Genomic DNA, 22,339 nt, shown 5'->3' on the forward strand with positions numbered 1-22,339 from the left:
TGTCAGTTCATAGCAAGAGATGGGGATCCAAAATACCTCACAGGAAACCAACGAAGATTGGTGTCGGACAGAAAAATAACGTGGCCACAGCCTCAAAGCAAAAGGCATCTATTTTCAATGATGAAATATAATATAATTATAAATTGTCTGTTATTTTACTTTCCAAGTATTTTACTTTCCAAGTATTCAATAAAATGTGCATTTGGCAAAAGTCCTTCGAGCCGGATTTGAACCAGCGACCTAAGGATGCCTGTTTTACCACTACAGTCCTCCGCTCTACCAACTGAGCTATCGAAGGCTAGGCAAATCAGTCTCTAGCAAGCTCAATACGAGCTTCCACTTCAACCGTCGACATTGAAACATCTCTTGCAATTCTTGCAAAATACTACAAATTTGGCTTGTGAGGTTCCCGAATTGAGTAAAAGCACATCAGTTCACAATTAAAAAAATGACCCCCTCCGCAGTCTCCCGCATGTTACTGACCACCATACTAAGGAGGAAAAGTTGAAAGGCGGCGCCTCGCAGGCCATCTCCTCAGAGTATTCATCAGTGTTCGGCCATGACAATATTTTAATATCTTGGATGGTGTATAGTGTTCTCTCATTTTCCTTGAGAAATCAAGATTGTCAAGGGGATTCTGCTGTTTTGCCAGTTCATAGCAAGAAATGGGGATCCAAAACACCTCACAGGAAACCACGGAAGATTCGTGTTGGACAGAAAAATAACGTGGCCACAGCCTCAAAGCAAAAGGCATCTATTTTCAGTGATGAAATATAATATAATTATAAATTGTCTGTTATTTTACTTTCCAAGTATTTTACTTTCCAAGTATTCAATAAAATGTGCATTTGGCAAAAGTCCTTTGAGCCGGACTTGAACCAGCGACGAGCTATCGAAGGCTTGGCAAATCATTCTCTAGCAAACTCAATACGAGCTTCCACTTCAACCGTCGACTTGTAAACATCTCTTGCAATTCGTGCAAAATACTACAAATTTGGCTTGTGAGGTTCCCGAATTGAGTAAAAGCACATCAGTTCCCAATTTAAAAAATGACCCCCTCCGCAGTCTCCCGCATGTTACTGACCACCATACTAAGGGGGAAAAGTTGAAAGGCGGCGCCTCACAGGCCATCTCCTCAGAGTATTCAGCCGTGTTGGGCCTTGACAATATTTTAATATCTTGGATGATGTATAGTGTTCTCCCATTTCCCTTGAGAAATCAAGATTGTCAAGGGGATTCTGCTGTTTTGTCAGTTCATAGCAAGAGATGGGGATCCAAAACACCTCACAGGAAACCAACGAAGATTGGTGTCGGACAGAAAAATAACGTGGCCACAGCCTCAAATCAAAAGGCATCTATTTTCAGTGATGAAATATAATATAATTATAAATTGTCTGTTATTTTACTTTCCAAGTATTTTACTTTCCAAGTATTCAATAAAATGTGCACTTGGCAAAAGTCCTTCAAGCCGGATTTGAACCAGCGACCTAAGGATGCCTGTTTTACCACTACAATCCTCCGCTCTATCAACTGAGCTATCGAAGGCTTGGCAAATCATTCTCTAGCAAACTTGGCTTGTGAGGTTCCCAAATTGAGTAAAAGCACATCAGTTCCCAATTAAAAAAATGACCCCCTCCGCAGTCTCCCGCATGTTACTGACCACCATACTAAGGGGGAAAAGTTGAAAGGCGACACCTCACAGGCCATCTCCTCAGAGTATTCAGCCGTGTTGGGCCTTGACAATATTTTAATATCTTGGATGGTGTATAGTGTTCTCTCATTTCCCTTGAGAAATCAAGATTGTCAAGGGGATTCTGCTGTTTTGCCAGTTCATAGCAAGAGATGGGGATCCAAAACACCTCACAGGAAACCAATGAAGATTCGTGTTGGACAGAAAAATAACGTGGCCACAGCCTCAAAGCAAAAGGCATCTATTTTCAGTGATGAAATATAATATAATTATAAATTGTCTGTTATTTTACTTTCCAAGTATTTTACTTTCCAAGTATTCAATAAAATGTGCATTTGGCAAAAGTCCTTTGAGCCGGACTTGAACCAGCGACGAGCTATCGAAGGCTTGGCAAATCATTCTCTAGCAAACTCAATACGAGCTTCCACTTCAACCGTCGACTTGTAAACATCTCTTGCAATTCGTGCAAAATACTACAAATTTGGCTTGTGAGGTTCCCGAATTGAGTAAAAGCACATCAGTTCTCAATTAAAAAAATGACCCCTTCCGCAGTCTCCCGCATGTTACTGACCACCATACTAAGGTGGAAAAGTTGAAAGGCGCGCCTCACAGGCCATCTCCTCAGAGTATTCAGCCGTGTTGGGCCTTGACAATATTTTAATATCTTGGATGGTGTATAGTGTTCTCCCATTTCCCTTGAGAAATCAAGATTGTCAAGGGGATTCTGCTGTTTTGTCAGTTCATAGCAAGAGATGGGGATCCAAAACACCTCACAGGAAACCAACGAAGATTGGTTTCGGACAGAAAAATAACGTGGCCACAGCCTCAAAGCAAAAGGCATCTATTTTCAATGATGAAATATAATATAATTATAAATTGTCTGTTATTTTACTTTCCAAGTATTTTACTTTCCAAGTATTCAATAAAATGTGCATTTGGCAAAAGTCCTTCGAGCCGGATTTGAACCAGCGACCTAAGGATGCCTGTTTTATCACTACAGTCCTCCGCTCTACCAACTGAGCTATCGAAGGCTTGGCAAATCATTCTCTAGCAAACTCAATACGAGCTTCCACTTCAACCGTCGACTTGTAAACATCTCTTGCAATTCGTGCAAAATACTACAAATTTGGCTTGTGAGGTTCCCGAATTGAGTAAAAGCACATCAGTTCCCAATTAAAAAAATGACCCCCTCCGCAGTCTCCCGCATGTTACTGACCACCATACTAAGGAGGAAAAGTTGAAAGGCGGCGCCTCACAGGCCATCTCCTCAGAGTATTCAGCCGTGTTGGGCCTTGACAATATTTTAATATCTTGGATGGTGTATAGTGTTCTCTCATTTCCCTTGAGAAATCAAGATTGTCAAGGGGATTCTGCTGTTTTGCCAGTTCATAGCAAGAGATGGGGATCCAAAACACCTCACAGGAAACCAATGAAGATTGGTGTTGGACAGAAACATAACGTGGCGACAGCCTCAAAGCAAAAGGCATCTATTTTCAATGATGAAATATAATATAATTATAAATTGTCTGTTATTTTATTTTCCAAGCATTTTACTTTCCAAGTATTCAATAAAATTTGCATTTGGCAAAAGTCCTTCAATCTGCATTTGAACCAGCGACCTAAGGATGCCTGTTTTACCACTACAGTCCTCTGCTCTACCAACTGAGCTATCGAAGGCTTGGCAAATCATTCTCTAGCAAACTCAATACGAGCTTCCACTTCAACCGTAGATTTGTAAACATCTCTTTCAATTCGTGCACAATACTACAAATTTTGTTTGTGAGGTTCCCGAATTGAGTAAAAGCACATCAGTTCTCAATTAAAAAAATGACCCCCTCCGCAGTCTCCCGCATGACCACCATACTAAGGGGGAAAAGTTGAAAGGCGCGCCTCACAGGCCATCTCCTCAGAGTATTCAGCCGTGTTGGGCCTTGACAATATTTTAATATCTTGGATGGTGTATAGTGTTCTCCCATTTCCCTTGAGAAATCAAGATTGTCAAGGGGATTCTGCTGTTTTGTCAGTTCATAGCAAGAGATGGGGATCCAAAACACCTCACAGGAAACCAACGAAGATTGGTTTCGGACAGAAAAATAACGCGGCCACAGCCTCAAAGCAAAAGGCATCTATTTTCAATGATGAAATATAATATAATTATAAATTGTCTGTTATTTTACTTTCCAAGTATTTTACTTTCCAAGTATTCAATAAAATGTGCATTTGGCAAAAGTCCTTCGAGCCGGATTTGAACCAGCGACCTAAGGATGCCTGTTTTATCACTACAGTCCTCCGCTCTACCAACTGAGCTTTCGAAGGCTTGGCAAATCATTCTCTAGCAAACTCAATACGAGCTTCCACTTCAACCGTCGACTTGTAAACATCTCTTGCAATTCGTGCAAAATACTACAAATTTGGCTTGTGAGGTTCCCGAATTGAGTAAAAGCACATCAGTTCCCAATTAAAAAAATGACCCCTCCGCAGTCTCCCGCATGTTACTGACCACCATACTAAGGAGGAAAAGTTGAAAGGCGGCGCCTCACAGGCCATCTCCTCAGAGTATTCAGCCGTGTTGGGCCTTGACAATATTTTAATATCTTGGATGGTGTATAGTGTTCTCTCATTTCCCTTGAGAAATCAAGATTGTCAAGGGGATTCTGCTGTTTTGCCAGTTCATAGCAAGAGATGGGGATCCAAAACACCTCACAGGAAACCAATGAAGATTGGTGTTGGACAGAAACATAACGTGGCGACAGCCTCAAAGCAAAAGGCATCTATTTTCAATGATGAAATATGATATAATTATAAATTGTCTGTTATTTTATTTTCCAAGCATTTTACTTTCCAAGTATTCAATAAAATTTGCATTTGGCAAAAGTCCTTCAATCTGCATTTGAACCAGCGACCTAAGGATGCCTGTTTTACCACTACAGTCCTCTGCTCTACCAACTGAGCTATCGAAGGCTTGGCAAACCAGGCTCTAGCAAGCTCAATACGAGCTTCCACTTCAACCGTCGACATTCAAACATCTCTTGCAATTCGTGCAAAATACTACATATTTGGCTTGTGAGGTTCCCGAATTGAGTAAAAGCACATCAGTTCACAATTAAAAAAATGACCCCCTCCGCAGTCTCCCGCATGTTACTGACCACCATACTAAGGGGGAAAAGTTGAAAGGCGGCGCCTCACAGGCCATCTCCTCAGAGTATTCAGCCGTGTTGGGCCTTGACAATATTTTAATATCTTGGATGGTGTATAGTGTTCTCTCATTTCCCTTGAGAAATCAAGATTGTCAAGGGGATTCTGCTGTTTTGCCAGTTCATAGCAAGAGATGGGGATCCAAAACACCTCACAGGAAACCAGCGAAGATTCGTGTTGGACAGAAAAATAACATGGTCACAGCCTCAAAGCAAAAGGCATCTATTTTCAGTGATGAAATATAATATAATTATAAATTGTCTGTTATTTTACTTTCCAAGTATTTTACTTTCCAAGTATTCAATAAAATGTGCATTTGGCAAAAGTCCTTCGAGCCGGATTTGAACCAGTGACCTAATGATGCCTGTTTTACCACTACAGTCCTCCGCTCTACCAACTGAGCTATCGAAGGCTTGGCAAATCAGTCTCTAGCAAACTCAATACGAGCTTCCACTTCAACCGTCGACTTGTAAACATCTCTTGCAATTCGTGCAAAATACTACAAATTTGGCTTGTGAGGTTCCCGAATTGAGTAAAAGCACATCAGTTCCCAATTTAAAAAATGACCCCCTCCGCAGTCTCCCGCATGTTACTGACCACCAATCTAAGGAGGAAAAGTTGAAAGGCGGCGCCTCACAGGCCATCTCCTCAGAGTATTCAGCCGTGTTGGGCCTTGACAATATTTTAATATCTTGGATGGTGTATAGTGTTCTCTCATTTCCCTTGAGAAATCAAGATTGTCAAGGGGATTCTGCTGTTTTGCCAGTTCATAGCAAGAGATGGGGATCCAAAACACCTCACAGGAAACCAATGAAGATTGGTGTTGGACAGAAACATAACGTGGCGACAGCCTCAAAGCAAAAGGCATCTATTTTCAATGATGAAATATAATATAATTATAAATTGTCTGTTATTTTATTTTCCAAGCATTTTACTTTCCAAGTATTCAATAAAATTTGCATTTGGCAAAAGTCCTTCAATCTGCATTTGAACCAGCGACCTAAGGATGCCTGTTTTACCACTACAGTCCTCAGCTCTACCAACTGAGCTATCGAAGGCTTGGCAAATCAGTCTCTAGCAAGCTCAATACGAGCTTCCACTTCAACCGTCGACATTCAAACATCTCTTGCAATTCGTGCAAAATACTACAAATTTGGCTTGTGAGGTTCCCGAATTGAGTAAAAGCACATCAGTTCACAATTAAAAAAATGACCCCCTCCGCAGTCTCCCGCATGTTACTGACCACCATACTAAGGGGGAAAAGTTGAAAGGCGGCGCCTCACAGGCCATCTCCTCAGAGTATTCAGCCGTGTTGGGCCTTGACAATATTTTAATATCTTGGATGGTGTATAGTGTTCTCTCATTTCCCTTGAGAAATCAAGATTGTCAAGGGGATTCTGCTGTTCTGCCAGTTCATAGCAAGAGATGGGGATCCAAAACACCTCACATGAAACCAATGAAGATTCGTGTTGGACAGAAACATAACGTGGCCACAGCCTCAAAGCAACAGGCATCTATTTTCAGTGATGAAATATAATATAATTATAAATTGTCTGTTATTTTACTTTCCAAGTATTTTACTTTCCAAGTATTCAATAAAATGTGCATTTGGCAAAAGTCCTTTGGCCGGATTTGAACCAGCGACCTAAGGATGCCTGTTTTACCACTACAGTCCTCCGCTCTACCAACTGAGCTATCGAAGGCTTGGCAAATCGCTCTCTAGCAAACTCAATACGAGCTTCCACTTCAACCGTCGACTTGCAAACATCTCTTGCAATTCGTGCAAAATACTACAAATTTGGCTTGTGACGTTCCCGAATTGAGTAAAAGCACATCAGTTCCCAATTAAAAAAATGACCCCCTCCGCAGTCTCCCGCATGTTACTGACCACCATACTAAGGGGGACAAGTTGAAAGGCGGCACCTCACAGGCCATCTCCTCAGAGTATTCAGCCGCGTTGGGCCTTGACAATATTTTAATATCTTGGATGGTGTATAGTGTTCTCTCATTTCCCTTGAGAAATCAAGATTGTCAAGGGGATTCTGCTGTTTTGCCAGTTCATAGCAAGAGATGGGGATCCATAACACCTCACAGGAAACCAATGAAGATTGGTGTTGAACAGAAATATAACGTGGCCACAGCCTCAAAGCAAAAGGCATCTATTTTCAGTGATGAAATATAATATAATTATAAATTGTCTGTTATTTTATTTTCCAAGTATTTTACTTTCCAAGTATTCAATAAAATTTGCATTTGGCAAAAGTCCTTCAATCCGGATTTCAACCAGCGACCTAAGGATGCCTGTTTTACCACTACAGTCCTCAGCTCTACCAACTGAGCTATCGAAGGCTTGGCAAATCAGTTTCTAGCAAGCTCAATATGAGCTTCCACTTCAACCGTCGACTTGTAAACATCTCTTGCAATTCGTGCAAAATACTACAAATTTGGCTTGTGACGTTCCCGAATTGAGTAAAAGCACATCAGTTCCCAATTAAAAAATGACCCAATCCGCAGTCTCCCGCATGTTACTGACCACCATACTAAGGGGGAAAAGTTGAAAGGCGGCGCCTCACAGGCCATCTCCTCAGAGTATTCAGCCGTGTTGGGCCTTGACAATATTTTAATATCTTGGATGGTGTATACTGTTCTCTCATTTCCCTTGAGAAATCAAGATTGTCAAGGGGATTCTGCTGTTTTGCCAGTTCATAGCAAGAGATGGGGATCCAAAACACCTCACAGGAAACCAATGAAGATTGGTGTTGAACAGAAATATAAAGTGGCCACAGCCTCAAAGCAAAAGGCATCTATTTTCAGTGATGAAATATAATATAATTATAAATTGTCTGTTATTTTATTTTCCAAGTATTTTACTTTCCAAGTATTCAATAAAATTTGCATTTGGCAAAAGTCCTTCAATCCGGATTTCAACCAGCGACCTAAGGATGCCTGTTTTACCACTACAGTCCTCCGCTCTACCAACTGAGCTATCGAAGGCTTGGCAAATCAGTCTCTAGCAAGCTCAATACGAGCTTCCACTTCAACCGTCGACATGCAAACATCTATTGCAATTCGTGCAAAATACTACAAATTTGGCTTGTTAGGTTCCCGAATTGAGTAAAAGCACATCAGTTCCCAATTAAAAAAAATGACCCCCTCCGCAGTCTCCCGCATGTTACTGACCACCATACTAAGGAGGAAAAGTTGAAAGGCGGCGCCTCACAGGCCATTTCCTCAGAGTATTCATCAGTGTTCGGCCTTGACAATATTTTAATATCTTGGATGGTGTATAGTGTTCTCCCATTTCCCTTGAGAAATCAAGATTGTCAAGGGGATTCTGCTGTTTTGCCAGTTCATAGCAAGAGATGGGGATCCAAAACACCTCACAGGAAAACAATGAAGATTGGTGTTGGACAGAAACATAACGTGGCCACAGCCTCAAAGCAAAAGGCATCTATTTTCAGTGATGAAATATAATATAATTATAAATTGTCTGTTATTTTATTTTCCAAGTATTTTACTTTCCAAGTATTCAATAAAATTTGCATTTGGCAAAAGTCCTTCGAGCCGGATTTGAACCAGCAACCTAAGGATGCCTGTTTTACCACTACAGTCCTCCGCTCTACCAACTGAGCTATCAAAAGCTTGGCAAATCATTTTCTAGCAAACTCAATACGAGCTTCCACTTAAACCGTCGACTTGTAAACATCTCTTGCAATTCGTGCAAAATACTACAAATTTGGCTTGTGAGGTTCCCGAATTGAGTAAAAGCACATCAGTTCCCAATTAAAAAAATGACCCCCTCCGCAGTCTCCCGCATGTTACTGACCACCATACTAAGGGGGAAAAGTTGAAAGGCGGCGCCTCACAGGCCATCTCCTCAGAGTATTCAGCCGTGTTGGGCCTTGACAATATTTTAATATCTTGGATGATGTATAGTGTTCTCCCATTTCCCTTGAGAAATCAAGATTGTCAAGGGGATTCTGCTGTTTTGTCAGTTCATAGCAAGAGATGGGGATCCAAAACACCTCACAGGAAACCAACGAAGATTGGTGTCGGACAGAAAAATAACGTGGCCACAGCCTCAAATCAAAAGGCATCTATTTTCAGTGATGAAATATAATATAATTATAAATTGTCTGTTATTTTACTTTCCAAGTATTTTACTTTCCAAGTATTCAATAAAATGTGCACTTGGCAAAAGTCCTTCGAGCCGGATTTGAACCAGCGACCTAAGGATGCCTGTTTTACCACTACAGTCCTCCGCTCTACCAACTGAGCTATCGAAGGCTTGGCAAATCATTCTCTAGCAAACTTGGCTTGTGAGGTTCCCAAATTGAGTAAAAGCACATCAGTTCCCAATTAAAAAAATGACCCCCTCCGCAGTCTCCCGCATGTTACTGACCACCATACTAAGGGGGAAAAGTTGAAAGGCGACACCTCACAGGCCATCTCCTCAGAGTATTCAGCCGTGTTGGGCCTTGACAATATTTTAATATCTTGGATGGTGTATAGTGTTCTCTCATTTCCCTTGAGAAATCAAGATTGTCAAGGGGATTCTGCTGTTTTGCCAGTTCATAGCAAGAGATGGGGATCCAAAACACCTCACAGGAAACCAATGAAGATTCGTGTTGGACAGAAAAATAACGTGGCCACAGCCTCAAAGCAAAAGGCATCTATTTTCAGTGATGAAATATAATATAATTATAAATTGTCTGTTATTTTACTTTCCAAGTATTTTACTTTCCAAGTATTCAATAAAATGTGCATTTGGCAAAAATTCCTTCGAGCCGGATTTGAACCAGCGACCTAAGGATGCCTGTTTTACCACTACAGTCCTCCGCTCTACCAACTGAGCTATCGAAGGCTTGGCAAATCGTTCTCTAGCAAACTCAATACGAGCTTCCACTTCAACCGTCGACTTGTAAACATCTCTTGCAATTCGTGCAAAATACTACAAATTTGGCTTGTGACGTTCCCGAATTGAGTAAAAGCACATCAGTTCCCAATTAAAAAAATGACCCCCTCCGCAGTCTCCCGCATGTTACTGACCACCATACTAAGGGGGAAAAGTTGAAGGCGGCACCTCACAGGCCATCTCCTCAGAGTATTCAGCCGCGTTGGGCCTTGACAATATTTTAATATCTTGGATGGTGTATAGTGTTCTCTCATTTCCCTTGAGAAATCAAGATTGTGAAGGGGATTCTGCTGTTTTGCCAGTTCATAGCAAGAGATGGGGATCCATAACACCTCACAGGAAACCAATGAAGATTGGTGTTGAACAGAAATATAACGTGGCCACAGCCTCAAAGCAAAAGGCATCTATTTTCAGTGATGAAATATAATATAATTATAAATTGTCTGTTATTTTATTTTCCAAGTATTTTACTTTCCAAGTATTCAATAAAATTTGCATTTGGCAAAAGTCCTTCAATCCGGATTTCAACCAGCGACCTAAGGATGTCTGTTTTACCACTACAGTCCTCAGCTCTACCAACTGAGCTATCGAAGGCTTGGCAAATCAGTCTCTAGCAAGCTCAATATGAGCTTCCACTTCAACCGTCGACTTGTAAACATCTCTTGCAATTCGTGCAAAATACAACAAATTTGGCTTGTGACGTTCCCGAATTGAGTAAAAGCACATCAGTTCCCAATTAAAAAGACCCCCTCCGCAGTCTCCCGCATGTTACTGGCCACCATACTAAGGGGGAAAAGTTGAAAGGCGGCGCCTCACAGGCCATCTCCTCAGAGTATTCAGCCGTGTTGGGCCTTGACAATATTTTAATATCTTGGATGGTGTATACTGTTCTCTCATTTCCCTTGAGAAATCAAGATTGTCAAGGGGATTCTGCTGTTTTGCCAGTTCATAGCAAGAGATGGGGATCCAAAACACCTCACAGGAAACCAATGAAGATTGGTGTTGAACAGAAATATAACGTGGCCACAGCCTCAAAGCAAAAGGCATGTATTTTCAGTGATGAAATATAATATAATTATGAATTGTCTGTTATTTTATTTTCCAAGTATTTTACTTTCCAAGTATTCAATAAAATTTGCATTTGGCAAAAGTCCTTCAATCCGGATTTCAACCAGCGACCTAAGGATGCCTGTTTTACCACTACAGTCCTCCGCTCTACCAACTGAGCTATCGAAGGCTTGGCAAATCAGTCTCTAGCAAGCTCAATACGAGCTTCCACTTCAACCGTCGTCATGCAAACATCTATTGCAATTCGTGCAAAATACTACAAATTTGGCTTGTTAGGTTCCCGAATTGAGTAAAAGCACATCAGTTCCCAATTAAAAAAAATGACCCCCTCCGCAGTCTCCCGCATGTTACTGACCACCATACTAAGGAGGAAAAGTTGAAAGGCGACGCCTCACAGGCCATCTCCTCAGAGTATTCATCAGTGTTCGGCCTTGACAATATTTTAATATCTTGGATGGTGTATAGTGTTTTCCCATTTCCCTTGAGAAATCAAGATTGTCAAGGGGATTCTGCTGTTTTGCCAGTTCATAGCAAGAGATGGGGATCCAAAACACCTCACAGGAAAACAATGAAGATTGGTGTTGGACAGAAACATAACGTGGCCACAGCCTCAAAGCAAAAGGCATCTATTTTCAGTGATGAAATATAATATAATTATAAATTGTCTGTTATTTTATTTTCCAAGTATTTTACTTTCCAAGTATTCAATAAAATGTGCATTTGGCAAAAGTCCTTCGAGCCGGATTTGAACCAGCAACCTAAGGATGCCTGTTTTACCACTACAGTCCTCCGCTCTACCAACTGAGCTATCAAAGGCTTGGCAACTCATTCTCTAGCAAACTCAATATGAGCTTCCACTTAAACCGTCGACTTGTAAACATCTCTTGCAATTCGTGCAAAATACTACAAATTTGGCTTGTGAGGTTCCCGAATTGAGTAAAAGCACATCAGTTCCCAATTAAAAAAATGACCCCCTCCGCAGTCTCCCGCATGTTACTGACCACCATACTAAGGGGGAAAAGTTGAAAGGCGACACCTCACAGGCCATCTCCTCAGAGTATTCAGCCGTGTTGGGCCTTGACAATATTTTAATATCTTGGATGGTGTATAGTGTTCTCTCATTTCCCTTGAGAAATCAAGATTGTCAAGGGGATTCTGCTGTTTTGCCAGTTCATAGCAAGAGATGGGGATCCAAAACACCTCACAGGAAACCAATGAAGATTCGTGTTGGACAGAAAAATAACGTGGCCACAGCCTCAAAGCAAAAGGCATCTATTTTCAGTGATGAAATATAATATAATTATAAATTGTCTGTTATTTTACTTTCCAAGTATTTTACTTTCCAAGTATTCAATAAAATGTGCATTTGGCAAAAATTCCTTCGAGCCGGATTTGAACCAGCGACCTAAGGATGCCTGTTTTACCACTACAGTTCTCCGCTCTACCAACTGAGCTATCGAAGGCTAGGCAAACCAGTCTCTAGCAAGCTCAATACGAGCTTCCACTTCAACCGTCGACATTCAAACATCTCTTGCAATTCTTGCAAAATACTACAAATTTGGCTTGTGAGGTTCCCGAATTGAGTAAAAGCACATCAGTTCACAATTAAAAAAATGACCCCCTCCGCAGTCTCCCGCATGTTACTGACCACCATACTAAGGAGGAAAAGTTGAAAGGCGGCGCCTCGCAGGCCATCTCCTCAGAGTATTCATCAGTGTTCGGCCATGACAATATTTTAATATCTTGGATGGTGTATAGTGTTCTCTCTATTTCCTTGAGAAATCAAGATTGTCAAGGGGATTCTGCTGTTTTGCCAGTTCATAGCAAGAAATGGGGATCCAAAACACCTCACAGGAAACCAAGGAAGATTCGTGTTGGACAGAAAAATAACGTGGCCACAGCCTCAAAGCAAAAGGCATCTATTTTCAGTGATGAAATATAATATAATTATAAATTGTCTGTTATTTTACTTTCCAAGTATTTTACTTTCCAAGTATTCAATAAAATGTGCATTTGGCAAAAGTCCTTTGAGCCGGATTTGAACCAGCGACGAGCTATCGAAGGCTTGGCAAATCATTCTCTAACAAACTCAATACGAGCTTCCACTTCAACCGTCGACTTGTAAACATCTCTTGCAATTCGTGCAAAATACTACAAATTTGGCTTGTGAGGTTCCCGAATTGAGTAAAAGCACATCAGTTCCCAATTAAAAAAATGACCCCCTCCGCAGTCTCCCGCATGTTACTGACCACCATACTAAGGAGGAAAAGTTGAAAGGCGGCGCCTCACAGGCCATCTCCTCAGAGTATTCAGCCGTGTTGGGCCTTGACAATATTTTAATATCTTGGATGGTGTATAGTGTTCTCTCATTTCCCTTGAGAAATCAAGATTGTCAAGGGGATTCTGCTGTTTTGCCAGTTCATAGCAAGAGATGGGGATCCAAAACACCTCACAGGAAACCAATGAAGATTGGTGTTGGACAGAAACATAACGTGGCGACAGCCTCAAAGCAAAAGGCATCTATTTTCAATGATGAAATATAATATAATTATAAATTGTCCGTTATTTTATTTCCCAAGTATTTTACTTTCCAAGTATTCAATAAAATGTGCACTTGGCAAAAGTCCTTTGAGCCGGATTTGAACCAGCGACCTAAGGATGCCTGTTTTACCACTACAGTCCTCCGCTCTACCAACTGAGCTATCGAAGGCTTGGCAAATAATTCTCTAGCAAACTTGGCTTGTGAGGTTCCCGAATTGAGTAAAAGCACATCAGTTCCCAATTAAAAAAATGACCCCCTCCGCAGTCTCCCGCATGTTACTGACCACCATACTAAGGGGGAAAAGTTGAAAGGCGGCGCCTCACAGGCCATCTCCTCAGAGTATTCAGCCGTGTTGGGCCTTGACAATATTTTAATATCTTGGATGATGTATAGTGTTCTCCCATTTCCCTTGAGAAATCAAGATTGTCAAGGGGATTCTGCTGTTTTGTCAGTTCATAGCAAGAGATGGGGATCCAAAACACCACACAGGAAACCAACGAAGATTGGTGTCGGACAGAAAAATAACGTGGCCACAGCCTCAAATCAAAAGGCATCTATTTTCAGTGATGAAATATAATATAATTATAAATTGTCTGTTATTTTACTTTCCAAGTATTTTACTTTCCAAGTATTCAATAAAATGTGCACTTGGCAAAAGTCCTTCGAGCCGGATTTGAACCAGCGACCTAAGGATGCCTGTTTTACCACTACAGTCCTCCGCTCTACCAACTGAGCTATCGAAGGCTAGGCAAACCAGGCTCTAGCAAGCTCAATACGAGCTTCCACTTCAACCGTCGACATTCAAACATCTCTTGCAATTCTTGCAAAATACTACAAATTTGGCTTGTGAGGTTCCCGAATTGAGTAAAAGCACATCAGTTCACAATTAAAAAAATGACCCCCTCCGCAGTCTCCCGCATGTTACTGACCACCATACTAAGGAGGAAAAGTTGAAAGGCGGCGCCTCGCAGGCCATCTCCTCAGAGTATTCATCAGTGTTCGGCCATGACAATATTTTAATATCTTGGATGGTGTATAGTGTTCTCTCTATTTCCTTGAGAAATCAAGATTGTCAAGGGGATTCTGCTGTTTTGCCAGTTCATAGCAAGAAATGGGGATCCAAAACACCTCACAGGAAACCAAGGAAGATTCGTGTTGGACAGAAAAATAACGTGGCCACAGCCTCAAAACAAAAGGCATCTATTTTCAGTGATGAAATATAATATAATTATAAATTGTCTGTTATTTTACTTTCCAAGTATTTTACTTTCCAAGTATTCAATAAAATGTGCATTTGGCAAAAGTCCTTTGAGCCGGATTTGAACCAGCGACGAGCTATCGAAGGCTTGGCAAATCATTCTCTAGCAAACTCAATACGAGCTTCCACTTCAACCGTCGACTTGTAAACATCTCTTGCAATTCGTGCAAAATACTACAAATTTGGCTTGTGAGGTTCCCGAATTGAGTAAAAGCACATCAGTTCCCAATTAAAAAAATGACCCCCTCCGCAGTCTCCCGCATGTTACTGACCACCATACTAAGGAGGAAAAGTTGAAAGGCGGCGCCTCACAGGCCATCTCCTCAGAGTATTCAGCCGTGTTGGGCCTTGACAATATTTTAATATCTTGGATGGTGTATAGTGTTCTCTCATTTCCCTTGAGAAATCAAGATTGTCAAGGGGATTCTGCTGTTTTGCCAGTTCATAGCAAGAGATGGGGATCCAAAACACCTCACAGGAAACCAATGAAGATTGGTGTTGGACAGAAACATAACGTGGCGACAGCCTCAAAGCAAAAGGCATCTATTTTCAATGATGAAATATAATATAATTATAAATTGTCTGTTATTTTATTTTCCAAGCATTTTACTTTCCAAGTATTCAATAAAATTTGCATTTGGCAAAAGTCCTTCAATCTGCATTTGAACCAGCGACCTAAGGATGCCTGTTTTACCACTACAGTCCTCTGCTCTACCAACTGAGCTATCGAAGGCTTGGCAAACCAGGCTCTAGCAAGCTCAATACGAGCTTCCACTTCAACCGTCGACATTCAAACATCTCTTGCAATTCGTGCAAAATACTACAAATTTGGCTTGTGAGGTTCCCGAATTGAGTAAAAGCACATCAGTTCACAATTAAAAAAATGACCCCCTCCGCAGTCTCCCGCATGTTACTGACCACCATACTAAGGGGGAAAAGTTGAAAGGCGGCGCCTCACAGGCCATCTCCTCAGAGTATTCAGCCGTGTTGGGCCTTGACAATATTTTAATATCTTGGATGGTGTATAGTGTTCTCTCATTTCCCTTGAGAAATCAAGATTGTCAAGGGGATTCTGCTGTTTTGCCAGTTCATAGCAAGAGATGGGGATCCAAAACACCTCACAGGAAACCAATGAAGATTGGTGTTGAACAGAAATATAACGTGGCCACAGCCTCAAAGCAAAAGGCATGTATTTTCAGTGATGAAATATAATATAATTATGAATTGTCTGTTATTTTATTTTCCAAGTATTTTACTTTCCAAGTATTCAATAAAATTTGCATTTGGCAAAAGTCCTTCAATCCGGATTTCAACCAGCGACCTAAGGATGCCTGTTTTACCACTACAGTCCTCCGTTCTACCAACTGAGCTATCGAAGGCTTGGCAAATCAGTCTCTAGCAAGCTCAATACGAGCTTCCACTTCAACCGTCGACATGCAAACATCTATTGCAATTCGTGCAAAATACTACAAATTTGGCTTGTTAGGTTCCCGAATTGAGTAAAAGCACATCAGTTCCCAATTAAAAAAAATGACCCCCTCCGCAGTCTCCCGCATGTTACTGACCACCATACTAAGGAGGAAAAGTTGAAAGGCGGCGCCTCACAGGCCATCTCCTCAGAGTATTCATCAGTGTTCGGCCTTGACAATATTTTAATATCTTGGATGGTGTATAGTGTTCTCCCATTTCCCTTGAGAAATCAAGATTGTCAAGGGGATTCTGCTGTTTTGCCAGTTCATAGCAAGAGATGGGGATCCAAAACACCTCACAGGAAAACAATGAAGATTGGTGTTGGACAGAAACATAACGTGGCCACAGCCTCAAAGCAAAAGGCATCTATTTTCAGTGATGAAATATAATATAATTATAAATTGTCTGTTATTTTATTTTCCAAGTATTTTACTTTCCAAGTATTCAATAAAATGTGCATTTGGCAAAAGTCCTTCGAGCCGGATTTGAACCAGCAACCTAAGGATGCCTGTTTTACCACTACAGTCCTCCGCTCTACCAACTGAGCTATCAAAGGCTTGGCAAATCATTCTCTAGCAAACTCAATATGAGCTTCCACTTAAACCGTCGACTTGTAAACATCTCTTGCAATTCGTGCAAAATACTACAAATTTGGCTTGTGAGGTTCCCGAATTGAGTAAAAGCACATCAGTTCCCAATTAAAAAAATGACCCCCTCCGCAGTCTCCCGCATGTTACTGACCACCATACTAAGGGGGAAAAGTTGAAAGGCGACACCTCACAGGCCATCTCCTCAGAGTATTCAGCCGTGTTGGGCCTTGACAATATTTTAATATCTTGGATGGTGTATAGTGTTCTCTCATTTCCCTTGAGAAATCAAGATTGTCAAGGGGATTCTGCTGTTTTGCCAGTTCATAGCAAGAGATGGGGATCCAAAACACCTCACAGGAAACCAATGAAGATTCGTGTTGGACAGAAAAATAACGTGGCCACAGCCTCAAAGCAAAAGGCATCTATTTTCAGTGATGAAATATAATATAATTATAAATTGTCTGTTATTTTACTTTCCAAGTATTTTACTTTCCAAGTATTCAATAAAATGTGCATTTGGCAAAAATTCCTTCGATCCGGATTTGAACCAGCGACCTAAGGATGCCTGTTTTACCACTACAGTTCTCCGCTCTACCAACTGAGCTATCGAAGGCTAGGCAAACCAGTCTCTAGCAAGCTCAATACGAGCTTCCACTTCAACCGTCGACATTCAAACATCTCTTGCAATTCTTGCAAAATACTACAAATTTGGCTTGTGAGGTTCCCGAATTGAGTAAAAGCACATCAGTTCACAATTAAAAAAATGACCCCCTCCGCAGTCTCCCGCATGTTACTGACCACCATACTAAGGAGGAAAAGTTGAAAGGCGGTGCCTCGCAGGCCATCTCCTCAGAGTATTCATCAGTGTTCGGCCATGACAATATTTTAATATCTTGGATGGTGTATAGTGTTCTCTCTATTTCCTTGAGAAATCAAGATTGTCAAGGGGATTCTGCTGTTTTGCCAGTTCATAGCAAGAAATGGGGATCCAAAACACCTCACAGGAAACCAAGGAAGATTCGTGTTGGACAGAAAAATAACGTGGCCACAGCCTCAAAGCAAAAGGCATCTATTTTCAGTGATGAAATATAATATAATTATAAATTGTCTGTTATTTTACTTTCCAAGTATTTTACTTTCCAAGTATTCAATAAAATGTGCATTTGGCAAAAGTCCTTTGAGCCGGATTTGAACCAGCGACGAGCTATCGAAGGCTTGGCAAATCATTCTCTAACAAACTCAATACGAGCTTCCACTTCAACCGTCGACTTGTAAACATCTCTTGCAATTCGTGCAAAATACTACAAATTTGGCTTGTGAGGTTCCCGAATTGAGTAAAAGCACATCAGTTCCCAATTAAAAAAATGACCCCCTCCGCAGTCTCCCGCATGTTACTGACCACCATACTAAGGAGGAAAAGTTGAAAGGCGGCGCCTCACAGGCCATCTCCTCAGAGTATTCAGCCGTGTTGGGCCTTGACAATATTTTAATATCTTGGATGGTGTATAGTGTTCTCTCATTTCCCTTGAGAAATCAAGATTATCAAGGGGATTCTGCTGTTTTGCCAGTTCATAGCAAGAGATGGGGATCCAAAACACCTCAAAGGAAACCAATGAAGATTGGTGTTGGACAGAAACATAACGTGGCGACAGCCTCAAAGCAAAAGGCATCTATTTTCAATGATGAAATATAATATAATTATAAATTGTCTGTTATTTTATTTCCCAAGTATTTTACTTTCCAAGTATTCAATAAAATGTGCACTTGGCAAAAGTCCTTCGAGCCGGATTTGAACCAGCGACCTAAGGATGCCTGTTTTACCACTACAGTCCTCCGCTCTACCAACTGAGCTATCGAAGGCTTGGCAAGTAATTCTCTAGCAAACTTGGCTTGTGAGGTTCCCAAATTGAGTAAAAGCACATCAGTTCCCAATTAAAAAAATGACCCCCTCCGCAGTCTCCCGCATGTTACTGACCACCATACTAAGGGGGAAAAGTTGAAAGGCGACACCTCACAGGCCATCTCCTCAGAGTATTCAGCCGTGTTGGGCCTTGACAATATTTTAATATCTTGGATGGTGTATAGTGTTCTCTCATTTCCCTTGAGAAATCAAGATTGTCAAGGGGATTCTGCTGTTTTGCCAGTTCATAGCAAGAGATGGGGATCCAAAACACCTCACAGGAAACCAATGAAGATTCGTGTTGGACAGAAAAATAACGTGGCCACAGCCTCAAAGCAAAAGGCATCTATTTTCAGTGATGAAATATAATATAATTATAAATTGTCTGTTATTTTACTTTCCAAGTATTTTACTTTCCAAGTATTCAATAAAATGTGCATTTGGCAAAAGTCCTTCAATCCGGATTTCAACCAGCGACCTAAGGATGCCTGTTTTACCACTACAGTCCTCCGCTCTACCAACTGAGCTATCGAAGGCTTGGCAAATCAGTCTCTAGCAAGCTCAATACGAGCTTCCACTTCAACCGTCGACATGCAAACATCTATTGCAATGCGTGCAAAATACTACAAATTTGGCTTGTTAGGTTCCCGAATTGAGTAAAAGCACATCAGTTCCCAATTAAAAAAAATGACCCCCTCCGCAGTCTCCCGCATGTTACTGACCACCATACTAAGGAGGAAAAGTTGAAAGGCGGCGCCTCACAGGCCATCTCCTCAGAGTATTCATCAGTGTTCGGCCTTGACAATATTTTAATATCTTGGATGGTGTATAGTGTTCTCCCATTTCCCTTGAGAAATCAAGATTGTCAAGGGGATTCTGCTGTTTTGCCAGTTCATAGCAAGAGATGGGGATCCAAAACACCTCACAGGAAAACAATGAAGATTGGTGTTGGACAGAAACATAACGTGGCCACAGCCTCAAAGCAAAAGGCATCTATTTTCAGTGATGAAATATAATATAATTATAAATTGTCTGTTATTTTATTTTCCAAGTATTTTACTTTCCAAGTATTCAATAAAATTTGCATTTGGCAAAAGTCCTTCGAGCCGGATTTGAACCAGCAACCTAAGGATGCCTGTTTTACCACTACAGTCCTCCGCTCTACCAACTGAGCTATCAAAGGCTTGGCAAATCATTCTCTAGCAAACTGAATACGAGCTTCCACTTAAACCGTCGACTTGTAAACATCTCTTGCAATTCGTGCAAAATACTACAAATTTGGCTTGTGAGGTTCCCGAATTGAGTAAAAGCACATCAGTTCCCAATTAAAAAAATGACCCCCTCCGCAGTCTCCCGCATGTTACTGACCACCATACTAAGGGGGAAAAGTTGAAAGGCGGCGCCTCACAGGCCATCTCCTCAGAGTATTCAGCCGTGTTGGGCCTTGACAATATTTTAATATCTTGGATGATGTTTAGTGTTCTCCCATTTCCCTTGAGAAATCAAGATTGTCAAGGGGATTCTGCTGTTTTGTCAGTTCATAGCAAGAGATGGGGATCCAAAACACCACACAGGAAACCAACGAAGATTGGTGTCGGACAGAAAAATAACGTGGCCACAGCCTCAAATCAAAAGGCATCTATTTTCAGTGATGAAATATAATATAATTATAAATTGTCTGTTATTTTACTTTCCAAGTATTTTACTTTCCAAGTATTCAATAAAATGTGCACTTGGCAAAAGTCCTTCGAGCCGGATTTGAACCAGCGACCTAAGGATGCCTGTTTTACCACTACAGTCCTCCGCTCTACCAACTGAGCTATCGAAGGCTAGGCAAACCAGGCTCTAGCAAGCTCAATACGAGCTTCCACTTCAACCGTCGACATTCAAACATCTCTTGCAATTCTTGCAAAATACTACAAATTTGGCTTGTGAGGTTCCCGAATTGAGTAAAAGCACATCAGTTCACAATTAAAAAAATGACCCCCTCCGCAGTCTCCCGCATGTTACTGACCACCATACTAAGGAGGAAAAGTTGAAAGGCGGCGCCTCGCAGGCCATCTCCTCAGAGTATTCATCAGTGTTCGGCCATGACAATATTTTAATATCTTGGATGGTGTATAGTGTTCTCTCTATTTCCTTGAGAAATCAAGATTGTCAAGGGGATTCTGCTGTTTTGCCAGTTCATAGCAAGAAATGGGGATCCAAAACACCTCACAGGAAACCAAGGAAGATTCGTGTTGGACAGAAAAATAACGTGGCCACAGCCTCAAAGCAAAAGGCATCTATTTTCAGTGATGAAATATAATATAATTATAAATTGTCTGTTATTTTACTTTCCAAGTATTTTACTTTCCAAGTATTCAATAAAATGTGCATTTGGCAAAAGTCCTTTGAGCCGGATTTGAACCAGCGACGAGCTATCGAAGGCTTGGCAAATCATTCTCTAGCAAACTCAATACGAGCTTCCACTTCAACCGTCGACTTGTAAACATCTCTTGCAATTCGTGCAAAATACTACAAATTTGGCTTGTGAGGTTCCCGAATTGAGTAAAAGCACATCAGTTCCCAATTAAAAAAATGACCCCCTCCGCAGTCTCCCGCATGTTACTGACCACCATACTAAGGGGGAAAAGTTGAAAGGCGACACCTCACAGGCCATCTCCTCAGAGTATTCAGCCGTGTTGGGCCTTGACAATATTTTAATATCTTGGATGGTGTATAGTGTTCTCTCATTTCCCTTGAGAAATCAAGATTGTCAAGGGGATTCTGCTGTTTTGCCAGTTCATAGCAAGAGATGGGGATCCAAAACACCTCACAGGAAACCAATGAAGATTCGTGTTGGACAGAAAAATAACGTGGCCACAGCCTCAAAGCAAAAGGCATCTATTTTCAGTGATGAAATATAATATAATTATAAATTGTCTGTTATTTTACTTTCCAAGTATTTTACTTTCCAAGTATTCAATAAAATGTGCATTTGGCAAAAATTCCTTCGAGCCGGATTTGAACCAGCGACCTAAGGATGCCTGTTTTACCACTACAGTTCTCCGCTCTACCAACTGAGCTATCGAAGGCTAGGCAAACCAGTCTCTAGCAAGCTCAATACGAGCTTCCACTTCAACCGTCGACATTCAAACATCTCTTGCAATTCTTGCAAAATACTACAAATTTGGCTTGTGAGGTTCCCGAATTGAGTAAAAGCACATCAGTTCACAATTAAAAAAATGACCCCCTCCGCAGTCTCCCGCATGTTACTGACCACCATACTAAGGAGGAAAAGTTGAAAGGCGGCGCCTCGCAGGCCATCTCCTCAGAGTATTCATCAGTGTTCGGCCATGACAATATTTTAATATCTTGGATGGTGTATAGTGTTCTCTCTATTTCCTTGAGAAATCAAGATTGTCAAGGGGATTCTGCTGTTTTGCCAGTTCATAGCAAGAAATGGGGATCCAAAACACCTCACAGGAAACCAAGGAAGATTCGTGTTGGACAGAAAAATAACGTGGCCACAGCCTCAAAGCAAAAGGCATCTATTTTCAGTGATGAAATATAATATAATTATAAATTGTCTGTTATTTTACTTTCCAAGTATTTTACTTTCCAAGTATTCAATAAAATGTGCATTTGGCAAAAGTCCTTTGAGCCGGATTTGAACCAGCGACGAGCTATCGAAGGCTTGGCAAATCATTCTCTAACAAACTCAATACG

General features: G+C 41.1%; 7 non-coding genes across 7 annotated transcripts; all 7 read right to left on the bottom strand.

Annotated features, from left to right (window-relative positions):
• Positions 1–212: 212 nt before the first annotated feature.
• On the bottom strand, positions 213–298 carry TRNAY-GUA (transfer RNA tyrosine (anticodon GUA)). The gene is given in 2 exon segments: positions 213–248; positions 262–298. It is a non-coding gene; the product is annotated as a tRNA-Tyr (tRNA).
• Positions 299–2,635: 2,337 nt separating this feature from the next.
• Positions 2,636–2,721, bottom strand: TRNAY-GUA (transfer RNA tyrosine (anticodon GUA)). Its single transcript is given in 2 exon segments — positions 2,636–2,671; positions 2,685–2,721. It is a non-coding gene; the product is annotated as a tRNA-Tyr (tRNA).
• A 6,365-nt stretch (positions 2,722–9,086) lies between these two features.
• TRNAY-GUA (transfer RNA tyrosine (anticodon GUA)) lies at positions 9,087–9,172 on the bottom strand. Its single transcript is given in 2 exon segments — positions 9,087–9,122; positions 9,136–9,172. It is a non-coding gene; the product is annotated as a tRNA-Tyr (tRNA).
• Positions 9,173–9,663: 491 nt separating this feature from the next.
• On the bottom strand, positions 9,664–9,749 carry TRNAY-GUA (transfer RNA tyrosine (anticodon GUA)). Its single transcript is given in 2 exon segments — positions 9,664–9,699; positions 9,713–9,749. It is a non-coding gene; the product is annotated as a tRNA-Tyr (tRNA).
• Positions 9,750–14,068: 4,319 nt separating this feature from the next.
• TRNAY-GUA (transfer RNA tyrosine (anticodon GUA)) lies at positions 14,069–14,154 on the bottom strand. Its single transcript is given in 2 exon segments — positions 14,069–14,104; positions 14,118–14,154. It is a non-coding gene; the product is annotated as a tRNA-Tyr (tRNA).
• A 4,348-nt stretch (positions 14,155–18,502) lies between these two features.
• Positions 18,503–18,588, bottom strand: TRNAY-GUA (transfer RNA tyrosine (anticodon GUA)). Its single transcript is given in 2 exon segments — positions 18,503–18,538; positions 18,552–18,588. It is a non-coding gene; the product is annotated as a tRNA-Tyr (tRNA).
• Positions 18,589–20,371: 1,783 nt separating this feature from the next.
• Positions 20,372–20,457, bottom strand: TRNAY-GUA (transfer RNA tyrosine (anticodon GUA)). The gene is given in 2 exon segments: positions 20,372–20,407; positions 20,421–20,457. It is a non-coding gene; the product is annotated as a tRNA-Tyr (tRNA).
• Between the last annotated feature and the right edge of the window lie 1,882 nt (positions 20,458–22,339).

Source organism: Ambystoma mexicanum, chromosome 1p (genome assembly GCF_040938575.1).
Source record: "Ambystoma mexicanum isolate Mex_15411 chromosome 1p, UKY_AmexF1_1, whole genome shotgun sequence".
NCBI lineage: Eukaryota > Metazoa > Chordata > Amphibia > Caudata > Ambystomatidae > Ambystoma > Ambystoma mexicanum.